Source organism: Synchiropus splendidus, chromosome 18 (genome assembly GCF_027744825.2).
Source record: "Synchiropus splendidus isolate RoL2022-P1 chromosome 18, RoL_Sspl_1.0, whole genome shotgun sequence".
Classification (NCBI taxonomy): domain Eukaryota; kingdom Metazoa; phylum Chordata; class Actinopteri; order Syngnathiformes; family Callionymidae; genus Synchiropus; species Synchiropus splendidus.
The window spans coordinates 9,055,482-9,074,275 of NC_071351.1; the positions used below are offsets into that span (position 1 = coordinate 9,055,482).

Below are 18,794 nucleotides of genomic sequence, written 5' to 3' on the forward strand. Positions count from 1 at the left end.
GTAGAGCTGCACTTTAACTCCCAATATAAAAAAAAAATCTTTCTATATATTTCATTCTTGACGGCATGTGCAACATTAAATATAAATGAATATGGAATTTCAATGTAATGTCACTTACGCTTGGGTAAATTGTCGTGTTGGGTGTTTTGTGTGGGAAATATCCCAAAAAAAGGAAGTACAAATGCCAACTGATCAACAAATGTAATACTGAACCCTGAGGTGCTTTCCTTATTTATCACTGCGTTCAAAACCAGTGTAATAAAACAGTAATTATATTGTACTTATGACACACATTTCTGAACAAACCTCCCCTCTGTGCCAGTTCCTATTGTCAGCGAGCCTGATGTCACATCTAATCGATTTGAAATTTTCGCCGCTGGTCCATCTCCTAATCAGCCAGAGCATATTCATTGTCAAGCAATTGCATTCCTCTTGACCTCCCAGATGGAGGTAAAACTGCAGAGCCTCTCTACAGCGCCACCCCAATTACTGCAGTGGCGGCGGTGATAAAGAAGACCACAGGCTCAAATGAAAATGGCTGATTGATGAGGACACACATGGCTTGTAATTGGATTATAAGGAAGCACGTTAATGGTGCTCGGGGCGTCACTCTGCAGCAGGATTCCAAACATTGACCGTGCACGGGGAGATTTTCCCTTCATCTGCATGTGTACGACAAAAGCACAACCGCCGCGCAAAACCCCTCAGTTAGGGTATCGCAGGGTGTGTCTGTGTGATAGAATAGATGCGTGCTGCCATTGATTGGTCTGCGTTTCCCCCTGACAGCTGTGTTCAGAACAACAAACCGCCTATTTCCAAAGCAGTGGTCCTTTCTCACTTACACACATGTGTCTCATGTGGGATTTATGGTTACTTCTGAGCAGCATGTTTTGTTCAAACTAATGAAATTTTAAGTTATTGTCTTGGGAAATGTGGTGTTCAGAATTAACAATATACAATGGAAACAGAGATTATTGGAAATGATGTGTGGAAGAAAGAAGCTCATTCATGTTATGCTGTGTAGCTAACAAATAAACATAAATATGGAAAATAAGTCTCGTATGTCAGCCTGGTTTAATCTCTGTGCACAGTTGCACTGCAGATCTGGAATTGTATTCTTCCCCAACACTTGCCTGCATGAATAGGACAATACCGCCTACAGTCAGTAGGGGCACCATCTCCTTTGCTCTCTTCTCTCAGCTGCTGCACTGAGAGCCTCCCTTTCTCCTCTCCCTCTGCTCTGCTGGCAGTTTATTAAAGGGAATACTTGCTTTTGCTCACACCCGGGCGTTTGATTTCGACAGCAGCCGAAGCTGTCATGGCAGATAAAAAGTCTGCAGGTCCTGGAATTATAGAGCTCGCAGCATCTGTATTTACTGCGTCATTCTGCCGCTGACAAGGGGTAGAGGAGGAGAAAATGGAGGACAGACTACTGCATTCATGTGTCTTTACATTGACACGTCTCATCAGGGAAAGAGGTGGACAGACGGTCCGCAGCGAAGCCATCAGTCAATCCTTTTCAGAGTGCCTGTCCAGCACACTAATACTGGCACATAAAAACCGACACAGGAGGGTATTATGCCTGCTGTCAATGTCTCCTTTTATAACCCTTTTTAAATATAATGTATCAACACTGTAGGCAACCTTGCCCCCCATTTGACACATGACAATACATGCACATTGGTACCTCACAACAACGTCTCATTTTAGAATTGTAGAAAAATATTTTTGCTAGAAGCGGAATATTTATTCCCTCTGTTCGGGGACATTATTTCTGTCCAATAAAGCCATCTAACTGCACAGCTAGATAAAGGGTCTTTTGCAACAATCTCACAACACAGTCCCTCTATCAGTGCTCTGGTCCCCTTAACCTTTTGCCACTGAAATTGCTTGAATACAGAGTATTAAAAAATGTGTCCTGATAAATGATTTCTATAATGTCTATGATTTATGAGCAATAAATCGGGTGCTCTCGAGAGGTTTGTTTACAAAAGAAATGGGCTATTTTCTCCTCCTAGGTGTTTTCCAGTTGAGCTTTTTCTGGGTTACAGTAATCTGTTAGTAGCACTAAAACATGAGCGTTCCCTCCATGATGAAGATGACCGGCAGGGACCTGTCTTGTCTTGTATATTCCTATTTGAGCCTGTGGTCACACTCGTTTGGTGCTGCTGCAGTACACTTGTGATTCAGGTTTGTTAAATGTGCTTCTGCTGCGTTTGAAGTATCCAGCTGTCTGTATTCTTCAGGCTTTCGCCCGTGGTGACAGCAAGACTAATGTATTCATGCCGCTGCCACAGTGAAAGGCATTGCTTTACCTTTGCTTAATTGAGAGGAAACTCCCCCGACACCTGCTTAGCAGTGCTAGGCTCACGCCGCAGCCAGACTTGCCCCTCGAGCGGAGGCCGCTGAACCCTGACTGAGAAATAACACAAGCCCGGACCACCCAGGGACCGCCACGGGTAGAAATGATTTAATAATGTTGATGAGATATTATACCGACCTAACCTCCCCTTCCCCCCACTTTTTCTTGTTACTCCTATTTCTGTGCCTGCAGGTGTGTTTGGATGGGGCTGCTAAATATTTAAAACCATAAAGACAGATTCTCCCGAAAAGAGGTAGAACAGGAATCATCAGGGGCCAAAAATCGGTGCTGAATCTTGTCATAGATTGTGGAGGTTAGGGAATGTAGTGAACAGCAGACAGGGCAGAGTTGTAATTGGCTGACTCCAGAATATCGTAGTATGAGTGTTTGTCTCTGCAATGTGATCCAAATATGCTGCACTGCCTTCGAAGCATTGATGTCAATGTATTTTCAAAGGCATAAGCAGACTGATAAAACTGAAACGCATCTCTCCGTGATGCCGCCACATTTTTAATTGTCCCATGCCTCAGGGGTTGCCGGCAGCTAGTTGTGCAGCTCTTGAACGGTTTCTCTCCAGGGCCATGAGCAATGGTGGGTGTCAGAACATGGTGTCAGGTACGAGTGCGGAGAGAAAGCGACAGAGTGGGTGCTGCTAGCATGATAGCCATGGGGAGCCAGGTAGTGGGAAGCAAAATCACGCAGAAGGAGAGCAGAGAGCTTTATATAAGTGGAAAGCACACAGGAGGCATTCCGCTATCAGCTACAGCGGCGCCTCACTTGCTGATACATATTATCCAGCTATTATAAGCGGTTCTATAAACAGACACCACTGAGAGTGGTGTATGGAAAAGACACCATGTGGCGGAGTTCAATTTATTTCACACCTCTCGGTGCATTTACTTCCATGTTGCGCCGGGTTTACAATAAAACAATTGGCTTGCATTTGCAGGCTTTTAATGAGACTTTTCTGAAACGGCATGAGGATGTGATGTGGGCCACTGAGCTGATTTCCTTTTCCATTTTATTCCACTACAGTTTAGTAAATGTGCACAGATGCACGTTAGATGTTTGATCAGCCTCAGATTGTTTTCACGGTTGCTGATGTGCAGTCTGAAAGGTCGAATTCTCAATTTTGACATTCACTTGTTTTGTTTAATCGTCGGTAATCATCATTGTACTTGTTAATTACGCATTTTTCAGCTTTTTATTTATTCAGTGTTGACAAAAATATGCAAAATGCATCACCACCAATATAACAAACGTACTGAATTTGGAAGCATATTGTAGCAGCCAACGGCATAAACAGTCCTTCATTCCTTGTTGTAACATTTAAAGCTTGCAACACCAAACCTCAAGAGTAGCAATTAAGTCCTGCTCATGTTTAAAAAAGAAGTTTGCTTGAATGACTTTTATTGACGTGTCATGCCAGTAAAGGGGTGATGGAGCCTAAATTCAGAATTCTAAAAGAAGCAAAACATAAGCTGCTGATACATGCCAGTTTTCTTTACTGCCCCTGCTAGTACTGAAAACAAAAACAAGCAGTACAATTGAAATGAGGCTTGGAAGTTTGAGGAAATATCACGGAACTGAAACGGACTGTAATAGAGGCATTTATATCTGCTCTCTTGTCTGAGCAAGGTGTTCTTTAGGAATACGGTTTGAGCTGCTTTGTTAGGTGGACTATTTCAGAAGAATTTTTGTCACATTGGAAGATGATCGATAGAGTGGCAAGAAGGTGTCAGTGTTGGTTATTGAGCAACTCCTTTATCTCTCTTTATCCTTAAAGAACTTGTGTAAACGCGAAGCTTTGTGCAAAAAGAAAGCAGCAGCAGTTCTTGAGGGTCTCTGGTCTCTCTCTGTCCCTGGCACATAAATGTAACCCTACCAGTCATACTTAGGTCAGAGGCTCTAAAAACAGCCCAAAGGGGTACAAGTCTTCACTGAAATCGTACCTGCTGTTGGATGCCATCCAACTGCTGGTGGAGCTTCCTCCCAGCTGCTGCAGGTCATTTGCTGAGATGGAGAGGGTCCATTATACCTCTGGCTCTGTTTCAATCCCAGTGGACCAACATGTAAACACACACTCATGCCTACCTACACAGACACGCACCTAATTTTGCTCACCCAACCTATGTCTATATAGGGTTGATGAGCGCGCACAGCCATCACTGTAAAAAGCCGCTGCCAGCGCAGACAGGAGGGGTCTTCACAAAGGTCAGAGTGGCCTGCAAATTACAGCTGGTGGCAGACCAAGGTCGGTGATGGATCTCAATGCTCTTAGTGTTTACACACACACCTGCACCCCCCGCTGTCTGCAGAAACTGTAGCTTTGCTGAGAGCACAGCCATTTTGTTGCACCTTCAGGCACACATGCCCCCCCTCCCCTCGCTCGCCACCTCTCCCTCCTCTCCGTGTATGAGGAAAAGATGAGGTGGTGCCATTAAATGAATTTGCTGTTATTTCCCGAGGCTCTTAGCTGAAGATGTCAAACCTCAGCCAGCCAGGAAGCCAAGGATGTCTGTCGACTCAGACACGCACACCGTGCACGCTCACATGATCAGCGCTCATGCTTCGGAGTAATTTGTCAAATTGCCTGGGCATGTGATGAACGGGTCTTGATCTGGGAAGGAAAAAAAAGCTGATGGGTTGAACTAGGTCCCTGTAAGAGCACACAATTAAATTATTTTAAGCGATAAACACTGTATTCATATTTCCTCAGTAGACCTAATTGCATTGTGGACATGCACGCACGGCATATTTGTCACTACGCACGAGAAAATCATCTTGTTAGAAAAGAAGTAGTGTTGTGCGGTGAAAGCTATAATGTATGTAACAGTATTCATTTGAATTAGACCAACATCACTGTAACTTGGATTATAGTTTACTGTAAAATGTCTTTTCTCTGGATTGGTAAAAAGATGGAAAATATGATGGATTGGAATGGCATCTCCATAAAATACTGTTATTTTGGCTCTGTATTTGCTCGCTCAAGATTTGTGGTGTGTAAGATAAATTGACGACCCAGTTCAGATCTGGTTTTGTTGAACTCACTGTTGCTTTTTTGTCATCGTGACCATAGTTAATAGACCAATTTAACACACAAATCATTGTTATTTCATGAAAATAAATGTACCACAATTGATAATTACTAATTGAATCTGAACATTTTTGTAACCCAACTGAAAGATCATTTAGATTTGCTTAAAAACTATCACAGTAAACTGTGAGTTTGCAGTGCCACACTATTCTGCCTGCGTGTGGAGCTTAATGTTCTCTACGTTTCCTCTCAAATGCCCTCAGTCACATGCTGTTGCTGTAGAAGAGGCCGGTTCTCTCCTGGTGATTTGTCACAGTTCCCCGTCATTTCACACATCTACTCTCCTTCACACTCTTAAACCCTCCTCCTCTCCTTTTAGTACTCTCCCCTCCTTCCTTAAATCATTGCTTTACATGTGCGGGTGCCCCCTCTCACTGTGATTTTGATACTTCATAACGGCGGGAGGAAATTGAGCTGACCTTGAGGCTGCCGAGCTCTTTTATAATGCTGATGTATGTGGCAGTGGGCGCCGGCCGCCAGTAAGTGAGAGGCATGTTTTTATTTGTCGGAGAGCAAGGCCCAGTGTCAGAACACATAACAAGGTTCATTTCTCGCCTACTTGAGTTAGCTAGTGCGCTGGGGAGCGACATATCAGGTATTCCAGACCAATAGGTGAAATTTATCCACATTAGCCCCTGAATGAGGAAATGTGTCACATCCTGCTGCCTGCTGGATGGAAGAGCTGCTTGGAAATGGAACCTACTGAGTGGTCCGAGCTGAAGAATGGAATTAGGGTTAGGACAATTTAATTATGGCGAGTCAATACATGTAGCTTTACCAGCTTATGTATTTAGATTTTACAATGGCGATGGTAAATTGAGACACTGACAAACAAAAGAAGCAGTGCTCATTTGGAGGGTTTTCCTTTTGGCTGCTTGATATTACTTAGTTAAGGAGTAGGATTTGTTGGTGAAGAGCTGATAATATGAAGTGGATAGGTGGAATTACGCAACGATCGATCAAAGATAGCTATTTATCATGATTTATAATATTGCTTGATATGTTATTTTTATAGAAATGTTCCCATAAATAGCTTTCCCCATTATGAACAGCACCGATCAGTGCGTTTTTATTGATCCATGAAAGAGCGGAGAGGAGTTATATATTTCCCATCCCAGCTGTATTAATGTGAAGCCGTTGCTGCGGGTGCATTCCACTGATGCCAATAATCAATGCGGAATGTATGGAGTCTCAGCCATCAGTGGAAATTGACTCAAATAATGAGAGCATTTCTTCATGCTTCAACCCTGGGCACATTTTTAGAATACAATTATGAGCAGTGGTGAGCTGGTTTGCATTTTCCAGCAGGGCTGACAGAGTCATTATTCTCAAACAATATTTCTTGGACAGCCACTGCATCACACTGGCTTTTACTGATGACAGTCTACATGTGTCTTCTCTTGAGCGAGGCTTGTGTAATCAGAGCAATCGGGCTGCCTGCTAATACAATCAATCTGCTCTAGAATTACAGCTTCATTCTGCGCTCACTTAACAGGCAGTGATAAGAGGTTTGGCCACGCCGCCATCATGGAAGTCAATCAGATAGATTCCTTCTAATGATCGCAAAACGGACAGTTTACAATGTGGTGTGCAGTCACTGCAACAGCGGTGGTGTGTTTTTTTACCCCACACGTTTTGCTTTGTATCAACAACTGCTTATGCAGATTGAACACAGGTAAAATAAAAAAGACAAATGCAATGAAAATGAAATAAATTGACATATGATAGAGCAATCCCCTCACTCATTGCCATGAATGTACAGGTAAGACACACTTACTTACACAGATGGTCTGCTTTCGGAATGGATAATATGAAACCTTACAACAGTCATGTTTATGTATTAAGTATTATGTATTAAGATGTAGTTAAACATTCAGGAATGTATCCCGCATTCGATCTCCTCGGTGACTGTTGGGGTGAATATCTTTTTTTTTTTCTAATTGAGCTCAGGACCTCCCACAACCACTGGTCATGAGTAATAGGAAAGGTGTGTGTATATATATATATATATATATATATATATATATATATATATATATATATATATATATATATATATATATATATATTAGGGATGGGATTTGATAAAAAAAATGTGTGATTGATTTTTTTAATGGTATAAGAATGTTTGCCACAAGAAGCCACATTTTTCAATTTGACTGAATTTGGTATATTACTGAATCAAATGATGGACACATACATACATTTGAACAATAAAATATTGTTTATTTTGCATTGACAATAGCACAATAAATCAGGATGGTGGCTGTATTCAAGTATATATATATATAAACTAGAATATATAAATGTTTATAAACTAGAATATATAAATGTTAAGCTCAGTCTCATAAATCCAAGAACGTTTAGTTTCTTTTTCAACGCCCAAAATTGACATTCAGCTGCCACTTAGTAAACCCAGAGTGAATATTCATGAGTTGAACATTGATTGGCTGCGACTCACTTGTGACTAAACTCTTTGCGAGATTGTTTATGTGGACGGAATGCAGCGTTGAAAGCACCCTTGGGTATAATCAGAGCTTCTAAAAAAAAAAGAGTGTAAAATCAAATTTAAGCAGCATAGCTTCCAACCAGACCCTGGAGAACCATTTAAAATGCATGGTAAATGTTTCCTTGCTAGTTTTACTTGGATGGTGTCATATGCCGCTCAATCTGTTGAATATTTTAATGGCACATCTCAAGCGGGTGACCGTATAAAAGGTTGTTGTCGGAGAGTTGAGCTGCGTCTCAATTATTTGTGACCGATTTCCTATTTCTCTGACTGTGTCCGACAGTGGGCAGCGATCCAGGTTCTCCTTGGCTCGTCCAGCAACACATCAACTGAACACCAAATATGTTTTAGCAGCTTAACATCAGCTCGCTAATCAATTGAACCAGATTTTGCTCTCCATTGATCTTGGCGCAGCTCGGCGCCAGACAATTACCGTGCATGTATGATAATGATATCATTAGCAGCCCATGGCTGGCATCAGGGCATCGGACGTGCTTGTAAGAACTGCAACATTTGCACAGCCAAATGCCTGACTGAGAGCTCCAAATCTGCTTTGCAAATGCCTCACTGTCTTCCTCCCGCCCTTCGCTGTAACAGTGAAGAGGCGAGTGTGCTGGGGCTGCTGACTGGCGTTCTGTGTGTTGATGAATGTGTCGGCTTGACGGCTCAATGTGCTTACCTAATAGAAGCTGTGCCACTGTCACCCTGACTTCCTCCCTCTCTCCTTCTCTTCTCGCTCTGGTGTCTTTTTCTGAGCTGGTATGAAGCAAACATGGCAGCCTCCTCGCTCTGTTCCTCAAAGGTTAATGGAGCTGCCGGCTCCACGCGCTAATGACCAGTTAATCGGCAAGTGGAACGTGTTGACCAGCGCAGCCATTCTGAAAGAAGGAATTGGCTGTCTGCTGCAACACATGACTTTGAAAAAAAGATCACTCATGCCCTTGCACTCTTGACTCCAGCTTTTATCAGGAGAAGGGATCTAGTGTATTTCTGCAGAGAGTGGTTTTGTGGTCATGTTTGATTTGCAGCCAAAGACTGAATGAATGACAGGACACATTCATGGCTGCAAAACCCTTGTGTTAGAGCCGTGGGATAACGGTGGTCAAGATGTATCAGGCGGTGAGCATGAGCTTTTAGTATTGGTGCTGCCTGGATTTGAAGCATTCTTGGGTTCCTCCTTGATGCATTGATAACACAATGTTTGTTTAAAAATGAGGATAAAAAGTAGTGATTGTTTGATAGCGCCTCAAAATTTTGCTTCATGTTGGTTACGTTTACATTCTTCTCCAGTGAAATCTCTTTGTGTCTGGCTGCGTCGTAATTGTGTGACATGAGTAACCGTGCCCCATGAAGCTTTCATCAGTCATGTGATCCTGGTGAAGGGAAACTCACAGAAGTTAATATTGTAGCTGATGAATAACTGCAGCGTTTGTTGAAGAAATTTTATTATAATGTGGCTCTTTTCTGACGTCTGCCTCCAGGCTCAGCGGTGAGAAGCTATAAAATAGAGAGGTGTTAGTCATAGACTGATTTTAATATTTGTGTGTGCGATCGCCACATTGTCTGCAACTGCGAAAATCCTATATTTACTGAGGGGAATTGCAAAATCAATGTCAGCGTCCAGTCCTCAGATTTACTACCATTAATATCTAATCTGTGGTTTCAGCAGCACTCTCATGGCATCAAACCAATATTGGCATTCAGATTGGAGTCACCTTAGTATTAAAAAACTACAGACTTTTTGTGTTTGTCTGGCCAGTGCAGGTCTGGAGCTATTCAAATGTGAAATTAAAATGAGTTTATATTTTTTTATTTGGTGGTCTGTGTTGCTTCAGATATTGTAGCGAAGGAACAACCTAAGCCCCTGTGTTTGTCATGTTTTTACTTAATACCATGCATTTTTATATATAGAACCCATGCTTCAGTTTTATTTTCAATATATTCTGCAGCCTTTTTTTCCCCAGTTGTTCTCTTGTTCAAGTGTGGATTCATTCTCGTCACTCTTTTATTGAGAAACACAGACCTTCATCCACAATTCCAGAGTAAACAACATTATCACTTTGTATTTGAATTTGAATGCAAGTTGTCGGTCTTTGTTTTCTTTTTGCCAATCAAACTGAAAAAAAAACAGTGTTATGCCGCAGAGCTGAGCTGTTGAGGAGCGTAGACGCAGAAATACACTGATTTTATTCCCCACACACCTGGTGTTATTTTCAAATTCATAACTGAACAGACCATTTCGCTTCAAAACGCAGGCTGGATTCAGGAGACGTGTTGCATCAGAAGCGGGACATGAATAATAAGACCAGCACTATTTTCTGCTCCCCACAAACATCTGGGCTTGTTGTCTTTGATTGTCGAAGCTTGGCTGTCGATAAATAATCTAGCAGCATTATGAGAAGGACACATCAGGTTTTTAATATCGGCATACACGTAGTTTAGTGTTGATAAATACCTGCATTCTTTTCCTTTTAAAACACTTGTGTGGCAGCTTTTTAAGATAATTACCCCACGATTTATTCAAGACTGTTAATCCGTCACACAGCACATCTTGTTGATATTCCTTGTAAGGTGCTGCAGATTTGTGTGTGTAGTTAAATGCTGTGTGTGTGTGTGTGTGCTGATGTGAAATGTCAATGTTATTGAACAGGTGCTGCGAGGCAGAGCTGTGATGTTTTTATTTTCAAGCTCATGTCGACTGAAGCAGAGAAGAGAGGGCTCATGGGATAATGGGGGAGGTTCAGGGTTGTGGGTCTGTGTGTGTGTGTTTTTATTGTGTTTAGCAGGTATGTGTGAATCCCAGAGAGATTTACTGGTTCTTGGGAAATGAATACTGGATCTTTCCAACGGTAGACTGAATGTGGTACAACTCTGCCGTCCACCTTCATTTTCATGTCATTCATGGTCTTCTCCCTCCTGTCTTCTGTGTGTCTGTTTCCCCCAGTTTTCTCTAGCAGGCAGTGTCAATACTTGTTGAGAGGCAGCGAGCTCGGAGGTGAATGCAGTCAAGGTTAGTCGATGATGCCTCATGACACCAAGCCCTGTTTCTTTTTAAATTCTTCTCCTGCTGCCCCCAAAACCGTATTATTTGTCTACCTGTCCACGCTGCTGTCTTCCTTATTGATCTGCTGTGTCGTCATTGTCTCCCCCGCTCCTACGCCTTGCCATCTCTCCTGCTGTGCTCAGTTCCTCTTGTCAGTCTTCATTCATCGCTCCAAGTCTAACTCATGCTAACTCACTCACAGGTTGGTGTCTGAATGCATTACTCCCTGCTGCTTAAGCTTGACAGATAGTGTACCATCTGAGTTCATACCTATAGCTGTTCGACACATTCGGGAGTGGAACTGCAATGACTGCGTCTGCTTATGTTTGCTGTATGTAATGGCCTGAAAATTCCGTGGGTCTCAGCGTGACTCTGAAAATCTGAATCTGCTATGGAAACACACAGCATGAGCTGAGCAGTTAATGTCGTGCTGGGATAAATCCATGGACTCCACTCCAGTTCTGTTGGTAAGAATAAGGTGCGGGTTTGGTCTCTTGGACAACATTAAAGTCTATCAATTGTAGCGGCTGTGTTTAACCCTTCAAGAATCGTGGAAACTGTGATTTTAACGTGAGCTCAATGAAGTGCTTATGAAACTAGATAACCTGTTTCGTTAATGTGTAGTCACTTTTGGGTGCAAACGATCATGTGAAAATAATTTTGAATAAATATAGTCGCTTCATTATTTTTCATGGGATGCTATTTTTATTCTGTGTGGTAAAGTAAATGATAATTTTCTGGTGCATCTCATTTACATGCCAAATTATTCAAATTTTGTAGCAACCTGCTGGTGTCTCATTTGCTTCGGGGCTGCTGCTTGATGTTATTAGTCAGTCTTTTCATAAAAGTGGACTTGGATTAAAACTTATTTTCAGCTCCAGTAGATATAAGTATAACTCTGTTGTTGTTTTGGCTGAGTCACACCTGGAAATGGAATGGATTATTTGAATTGAAACTGTTATTGCAAGTCATCCTCAAGCCAAATCCATCAGTGGTTTGGATTGAGGCTAGGAGAACCATTTGCTCATATACATGGATGCAAGTCACAGGAGTCAGCAGGCTTATCTCTGTGGCAATAAAACCTGCTCATGGTTTCATGGCTGCTTATTGCATTTTAATTCCAGTCGACATGAGTGTAAATGCTCAGGTGCAAGCGCCAACAGAGGTGAGGCAGTGAGAGCAGCTTGTGTTTGAGGTGACTCCTGGCATCATATGGAAGGTGTCTGCGGTTCAAAGGCTTCATGACTTCATGACTGTTCTGCTAACAACGTGTGCAGCCGCTCCTTCCCTCTCTCTCTCAGTCCATCTTTTCTCAGATTGCTGCTCCACCAACAGTTGGCATGCTAGATTACATCACTGCTCAAGATCAACCGCGCTGCTCCAGCTCTCTTTGTGTGCTCAAACGCACATCATTTGTGTGTAAGAAGCCTCGCACATTATGCAGACTAATTTCATCCTCACCATTGCAGGATTTTCCAGTCCAGCACTTCAGAACATCATAATGAGAAACACACCTGCAGGGAATGGCTGTGTGGATGTTGAGTGCATTTATAAAGTGGAGCTGCTGGCCAAACTCTCCCTGAGTATATTTTGCATCCCAAAAACTGTTGGATAAATTATGTGTCATTTTTGCTATAATGTCGTTGTGTTATGAAGATTCAACCTAATCGCAGCAGTAAGAAATACAAGCCTGTTTTCAGAAGATAATTACCACTATTTAAATATAAAGCCGTTGTCTCAAGGTTTATTCGAGGATATTGGCTGTGCAGTAATGAAATATGATACTCCAACCTCCAGAGACCACAGAGAGGGCGGATATTGTTCTTGTCTTTTGGCAGAAGACGTACAGCATTAGATGCATGTGTGTGTAATTATGTGAAAGCCACTGAGAGTTTGAACAACCTTCATGGTTTTTAAAAGTGAGTTCCTTCTGAACAACACCTGCATCTCCTGTCTGTGGGGATCCCTCTGCACATCCTCATGTAAGTTCCGGGCTAATGAACTGGCTATTTCCGTTCACGCTAATTTCCATTTTGTTTCCTTAAAAAGCAGTAAATAAAGCAGGCGTGAGCGAATGTTGTGGTCTCCAGTTGCCGAGCTGCTGCCAAGCCTTTCATCTATTCCCACTGTGGACTGGTTGATTCTGAGCGCTGTAGGGGTTGGAAGGCCAAAGCGCAGCTAAGTGGCTCCTCTTGACCTCAGCACTGATCTCCAAACTGTCTGTTTTGACTGCATGCACTCGCATTTCATCCTCAGACGCAGTCTAATGTAGTCATGCAGACATCAACACCCAGTCTGCCTGCGCCAGTTGTTGTCTCACTGCAGCATTTACCCTTCAGAGAATGGTTGACTGCTGTTGCACCAGCTAAATTTTATAAAAACTAAGAAACGGCTATGCAAAAATTCTCTGATAACTTTCACAATCATCTGTGAGCTTAGTGAGCACATGGCGTGAAGAACAGAGTTAAAATCCACCTCAAATAAAGTTTTAAAATTTCATGTATATCGCAAGACTCTTGTCTGCACGCGTAGAAATATCTAAGAACACTGAAGAAGGTCTCTCCCAGAATTAGCCTCAATATGGTTAAATACATTTCACCAAAAATATATTGACTTTTTAAAGGTATAATAAAAAGCCCCCCAATCCGCCCTTTTCTGGTAATAGCCACATAATCACATATTTGCTTGTATTTTTATGGAGTCTCTATTGTAGCCTTTGCGCTGTGCAGTTAGCAAAATAAATCTCAAGTCGACCAGAACACCCTCATTAAGAATATTTCGCTTTCTTAAACATGGTTTTCTTGTGCTGGGGTTTTACAACAGACTCTTGTGCAATAACAGGAAATTAAATTCATTCTGTCGCTTGAGGCTGCACTTCCCCTGAATGTCCATAGGGTGGCGGTGTATGCAGATGAGAGAGAGCCGTGTGATCTGTGTGAAATGGAGCAGTCAGTGTCTATCTGAACAGATAAGCTCAGGCTGTAACCACACAGGAATCACACACCCCAACCGCCACTCTGTGTTGCGCTCATGGTCATAGACTTTGTTGACAACTGAGCACTTTCATACTCCGTTCACGTCTTTTATTATTTCCTAACTGGATCCAGAGTTAAACATCTGACACGCACTCTGTTTGTTTATTCTGGAGTCTTTGCTCACAAAAGGATTTGCCTGAAATGTAAACGTCTCTGGCGACTGGAAACAGTCTCATTCCTTAGTGTTGTGTGTGCTGCAGTGGAGAACTGAGTCGCGTCTTTGACTCTCATGAAAGAGGCCTGTGTTGCCCGGAGAATCAGACATACTCACGGTGCATGTGAGGGCTCCAAGAATGTCTGTGGAAAATCAGGGGCTTAGTGAGCCAGCATCTCAGGTATCACATGTGCGTTTCTTATTGTCTGTCTTCACTTCCGTTTAAACTGGGGGCTTTGAGTTGTTGATTGTTATGTCATATGTTTTGACTTCCCTGCGTTGGCTGCTCGACTGTGACTCTAAACATACCGTGTAACCCTTTCTTCTCTACTACTTTGTTGTGACAAAACTGTGATCATTCTTTCCACCAGTTGTCCTTCTGCAACAAAGTCTTACAGTTACTAGGAGGAAGTTTTATCAAATGCCTGCTGTGAACAAGTTTTCTTCTGAGGCTGTTTGTGTAGCTTGGCAGAGAAATTAGACATATGTAGCCGACAAGTGTCTTGGTTTTCAGTGTTGCAAGGCTGCCAAATGTGACTGTGAATAGCTCTGTAAACAAGATAGCTGGGTGCAGGAGAGACCTTGCACTGGTTTGCCTAAGTGAAATACCATTCCTTGGCATTTGGCACATTTTTACACTCGTTTTAATGGTCACAAATAGAGGCTTCCTTTGCAGCTGTGGACATGTGAAGTTGTGTTACCTTAATCAGGATGTTAGCGTGTAGAAATGGAGGTCTGTGTTGTTTCCTGTCTTCTTCTGTTCTCACTTTCTATTAATGGGTGTTCCATTGATTCACATGGTTTCCAACAGAAGTTGGTTGGGTAGGGAAATTATCAAGTAAGAGTGAGTCAATCAATCTTTATTTACGTCGCACTAGTCATGCACTCGTTGGGAATGCTCTCATGTGACCGCCCATTTCCACTGCCAAATCTGGGACCACATTGTGCAGCCACGAGTGCCGCACATTGATGCCCCCAGATTGTGTCCCAGAGGGAGGTCCTAGTAGACACCATCTGATGTGTACAGACATAGGTGATAATGACTAAAAGAGGCTCCTCCGTCTATTTTATTCCTACCCTTGGAAGAATTAAGATATGGGGGGGTCCAGGACGGTTGACATGGAAAACGCAAATCAGACGTCCAGGATTCAGATTTATAACAGCATCTTTTAAAATCCATTCCGAACCATAAAGGAAGCTAGAATATGTTTTTAGCGTAAGTAATAACCTAAAGAACAGATTTTTTTTCTAAACGCAGGTAGATGCCTTAGTACCTTGATAATAGCATCAGGGTTTCCTTGTTCACAAAGGAATCAGAGGAGAGACACTGTTTCCCCACCAGAAAGGAAGGCGCGACAGGCTTTTGTGAGGAAGCCGCCAGGCTGCTAGTATTGGTGTTTCAAATTATTTCCTAGGGAGACTTTCATACGAAACATGTTATTAGAGAGACGGACAGAAATGGACCAGTCTATTGAGCGAATGATCTCAGATCAGCTCCCACAGATGGAGACAACCCAAGCTCAGATGGCTACAGAAAGCAATTGTAGGACAAATCGCCGTCTCATACACAAAGCTGAGTGGCGCTGAAATAGAAAGCTGTACTCCTGACGCTGTGAGTCAGCAGGAATTGCAGTGAATATGAGATCCTAAACATACTTATTTAACGGCTTTACCTTTTTTATATTTCAACATTTTAGACCTTTGTTTTATCTTTGGTGTTCAATTCAGCTTTTTTTGTGTAGCCTACTAGATTTATCTTCTTTGTTTTCTGCTAAAATAACAACTCCCTTTGCACTTGTTTGAACTTTGAACCGGTGATACCTGGTTTGAAAATTTACAAACTGAGGCGCTTGCTATAAACAGCCGCATTGCTATGCGCTATTACAACACAGAAACATCTGCAATCATGTCGTGAAGTTATTCCCTCTTGTTACTTTGTTGTGAGATTACAGAAGATTGTTTTACTGCCTCCCTGTTTTCCCAACACCCTCAGGGCTTTCTGTGTTTTAATTAGTCGTATAAAAACCCGCTTTTCCCTTCGGATTCCCCTGACTTGTAATGTACTCTCTCACGAATCCACAATGACTAAAAAGGCCAATGAGCGATTTGAAGTCAGCTTTCTTGTGCTCGCCTGCCAGCAAAGGAGGGCTGTGCTACAGAGCTGTCAGAGCCAGGAACTGAACTTCAAGTATCAGTCTTTGTTCTTTGTGGATATAGTACGTGTGGCAGAGATTGTCATGTTTCTGAGGCTCCATCCAGAAAAGCACTGTTCAAGTTTTTAATATGAGAGGAACATCTGAAGATAATATCTTGCTGTGAATGGAAAAACGATCTCAGGGTTCATTTCAGCACAGCTTGTCTTTGTTATACTTCCTCATATTTATATCACGCTACAAGTGATTGTTATATCCATGCAGAGCTACGTTGATAATGTAATATTCCTCCAGTCAATCCTGTTTCTGAAGTGACGCTTCTACTATTCACAAAGTGAACAAAGAATAATTTTAAGATAAAAGCAAACCTTACCAGCAAGCCTGATTCTTAAGAGCACTCAGTAATAAAATTCCAACTTTGCCAGTTTAGACCAATGGAGTTAAATCTGATTTTTTTGGCTTTGCAGCCCATTTCAGGGTTATGAGCAGATTAGTACTTTCCCTCAGATACTTCATTTTATTAGAGTTTATAGTTACCATTTGAATATTCTTTTCAGGGCTATAAAACTAAATGATTTCTCTTCTTGGTGGTCTGATATTGAGATTCACTGCGTTTGATTATTGATCGGCTGTGTTTACAGGACTCTATTGTGTGTTTTTCCTTCAGTCATCGAATCTCATGTTCAAAGGTTTGCCTCTTACATTTAGCAAAAGTTTACAAAATAACCAGGCCCATGACCCTGTTTCAGTTTCATCTAATGAGAAATATTAAGTCTGTTGGCGCAGCCGGGGAATTGCTTGTCTAGTTCATGAGTGGGTTACATGAAAGTGCTCGTCTTTCTTGACTGGAACATCGAAGGTCGAACATATACAGTAGGGTGAAAACACGTCACTTATTCACATACATTTAAACCATGTTTCATCTTGCCAACACTTTAGGTCTCTCTGGAAAAGCCTAAGAGGGGCGCTTTAAGTAATGTAGACTGGCACAAGCCCCTCGCCAAAACAGCAGATTAGCTGTCCAGCGTGCTTGTTATGTTATTTTAATTTAGCTGGCAGGCAGATCTGATTCTTGTTATGGTTGTGTTGAAAAGACAAAGATGCCAAAACAGTCTGTGTTCACACCAGAGCTTCCTGTCTGTTACTGTGCAGATATAATAAGAAGTCATGTGGCTTCTGAAGTGCACCCCCACTGCCACTACCACCAAAAACTAACCCTCTTCTTGGTTTACAAGTCTCTTTTTTTCCTCTGAATCCCCGTCTCCTTCAACTTGTCTGCTCATCCCTGGTGAATGTATTAAATGAAGTTACTAGATATGAGTGCTTAAGAGGCCAGGGCCTCCGAGGCTCGCCAAGTCTCTCACAGGCTTGGCTCGCTCATCCATGTCATTTTTTCTGTTGTTCCAGCTACTGGCTGACTTATTTCTATTGCTGAGCTCTTTCTTTCCCTCCCTCACTGTGTGTGCTGCTTCTAAATAGATTGTTTTCTCCAGCACGGAGAAATCAGGCGAAAGCAAACAGTGTGTGTCAGACACAGCTTTTGTTAACTATTTATTTTTAATGAGCGTAAGTGGCTACAGAACCCTGTAAACCATAAATGGAATTGCCGGATGGGAGAAGGAGGGGGGTGTGGGGGCTTGTTGGCCTTTGATTCAGTAGCAGTCTGGCGATGTCTTTTGTGCTGGAACACACTTTGTACTAATTATCTTTGATGTGGATGAAGGAAAGTTTTTTTTTAATGATAGTTTGTTTTTATTTGGTTATTTTCACCTCCTGGTTTCCCTTCGGCTTTGTTTGCTTAAAAAATGTTTTTCTTCGAGCCAGTTTTATTGGTTCTCTCCATGTAGTGGAGGTGTCCTTTGAAATAGCTGGGTGCAGCGCTGTTTAGTCTTTGTCTGCTTTGACACTTAATGGATTGGGAGGAGTGGATTCAGTGTAGGAAGGCACAATGCAATATATATTAGAAGCCATAACTTTCATCCCAACAGCCAAACATGTTTGCAAAGACGAATCACCATCCCATGCGTTGGCAGTTTGGAGTCACATCGAAGTTAAAGGTTCTGTTTACCATCTGTGGTTGTTAACACACTTGAGTAGTATACAGGGGTTGGACAAAATAATGGAAACACCTTAAAGCTTTTGGTGTTTCCATTATTTTGTCCAACCCCTGTAGTTAGATACAGGTATGAATGGAAATGATCTATTTTTTTTATATTTCATTAAGGTGTATTCTCTTTCTCTTGGCTGGCTTCAAGCTTGATTTGATGTTTAACGTAGTAGTGTAATTACATGTAAAACGTCAATAATGATATGGCACTTTTTAGCATGTAAACCATGTATTAAAAAGGTGGTGGCTAAATAGAGATGTGCTTAAATGAACACAAGTGTTTTATGAGTAATTTAAGCTACTTCGCTATTGAGAGGTAGGTGGAGTGAAACAA

General features: G+C 42.0%; 1 protein-coding gene across 3 annotated transcripts in view; it reads left to right on the forward strand.

Annotated features, from left to right (window-relative positions):
• rerea (arginine-glutamic acid dipeptide (RE) repeats a) overlaps positions 1-18,794 on the forward strand; it is a 112,584-nt gene that overhangs the window by 14,552 nt on the left and 79,238 nt on the right. Inside the window, exon 2 of one of the 3 annotated variants that reach the window (XM_053849819.1) lies at positions 10,913-10,978. The exons of the other annotated variants lie outside the window; for them this stretch is intronic. The gene's annotated coding sequence lies outside the window, so the exon portion shown is untranslated. The remainder of the gene's footprint in view (positions 1-10,912; positions 10,979-18,794) is intronic. 3 annotated transcript variants of the gene reach the window in all.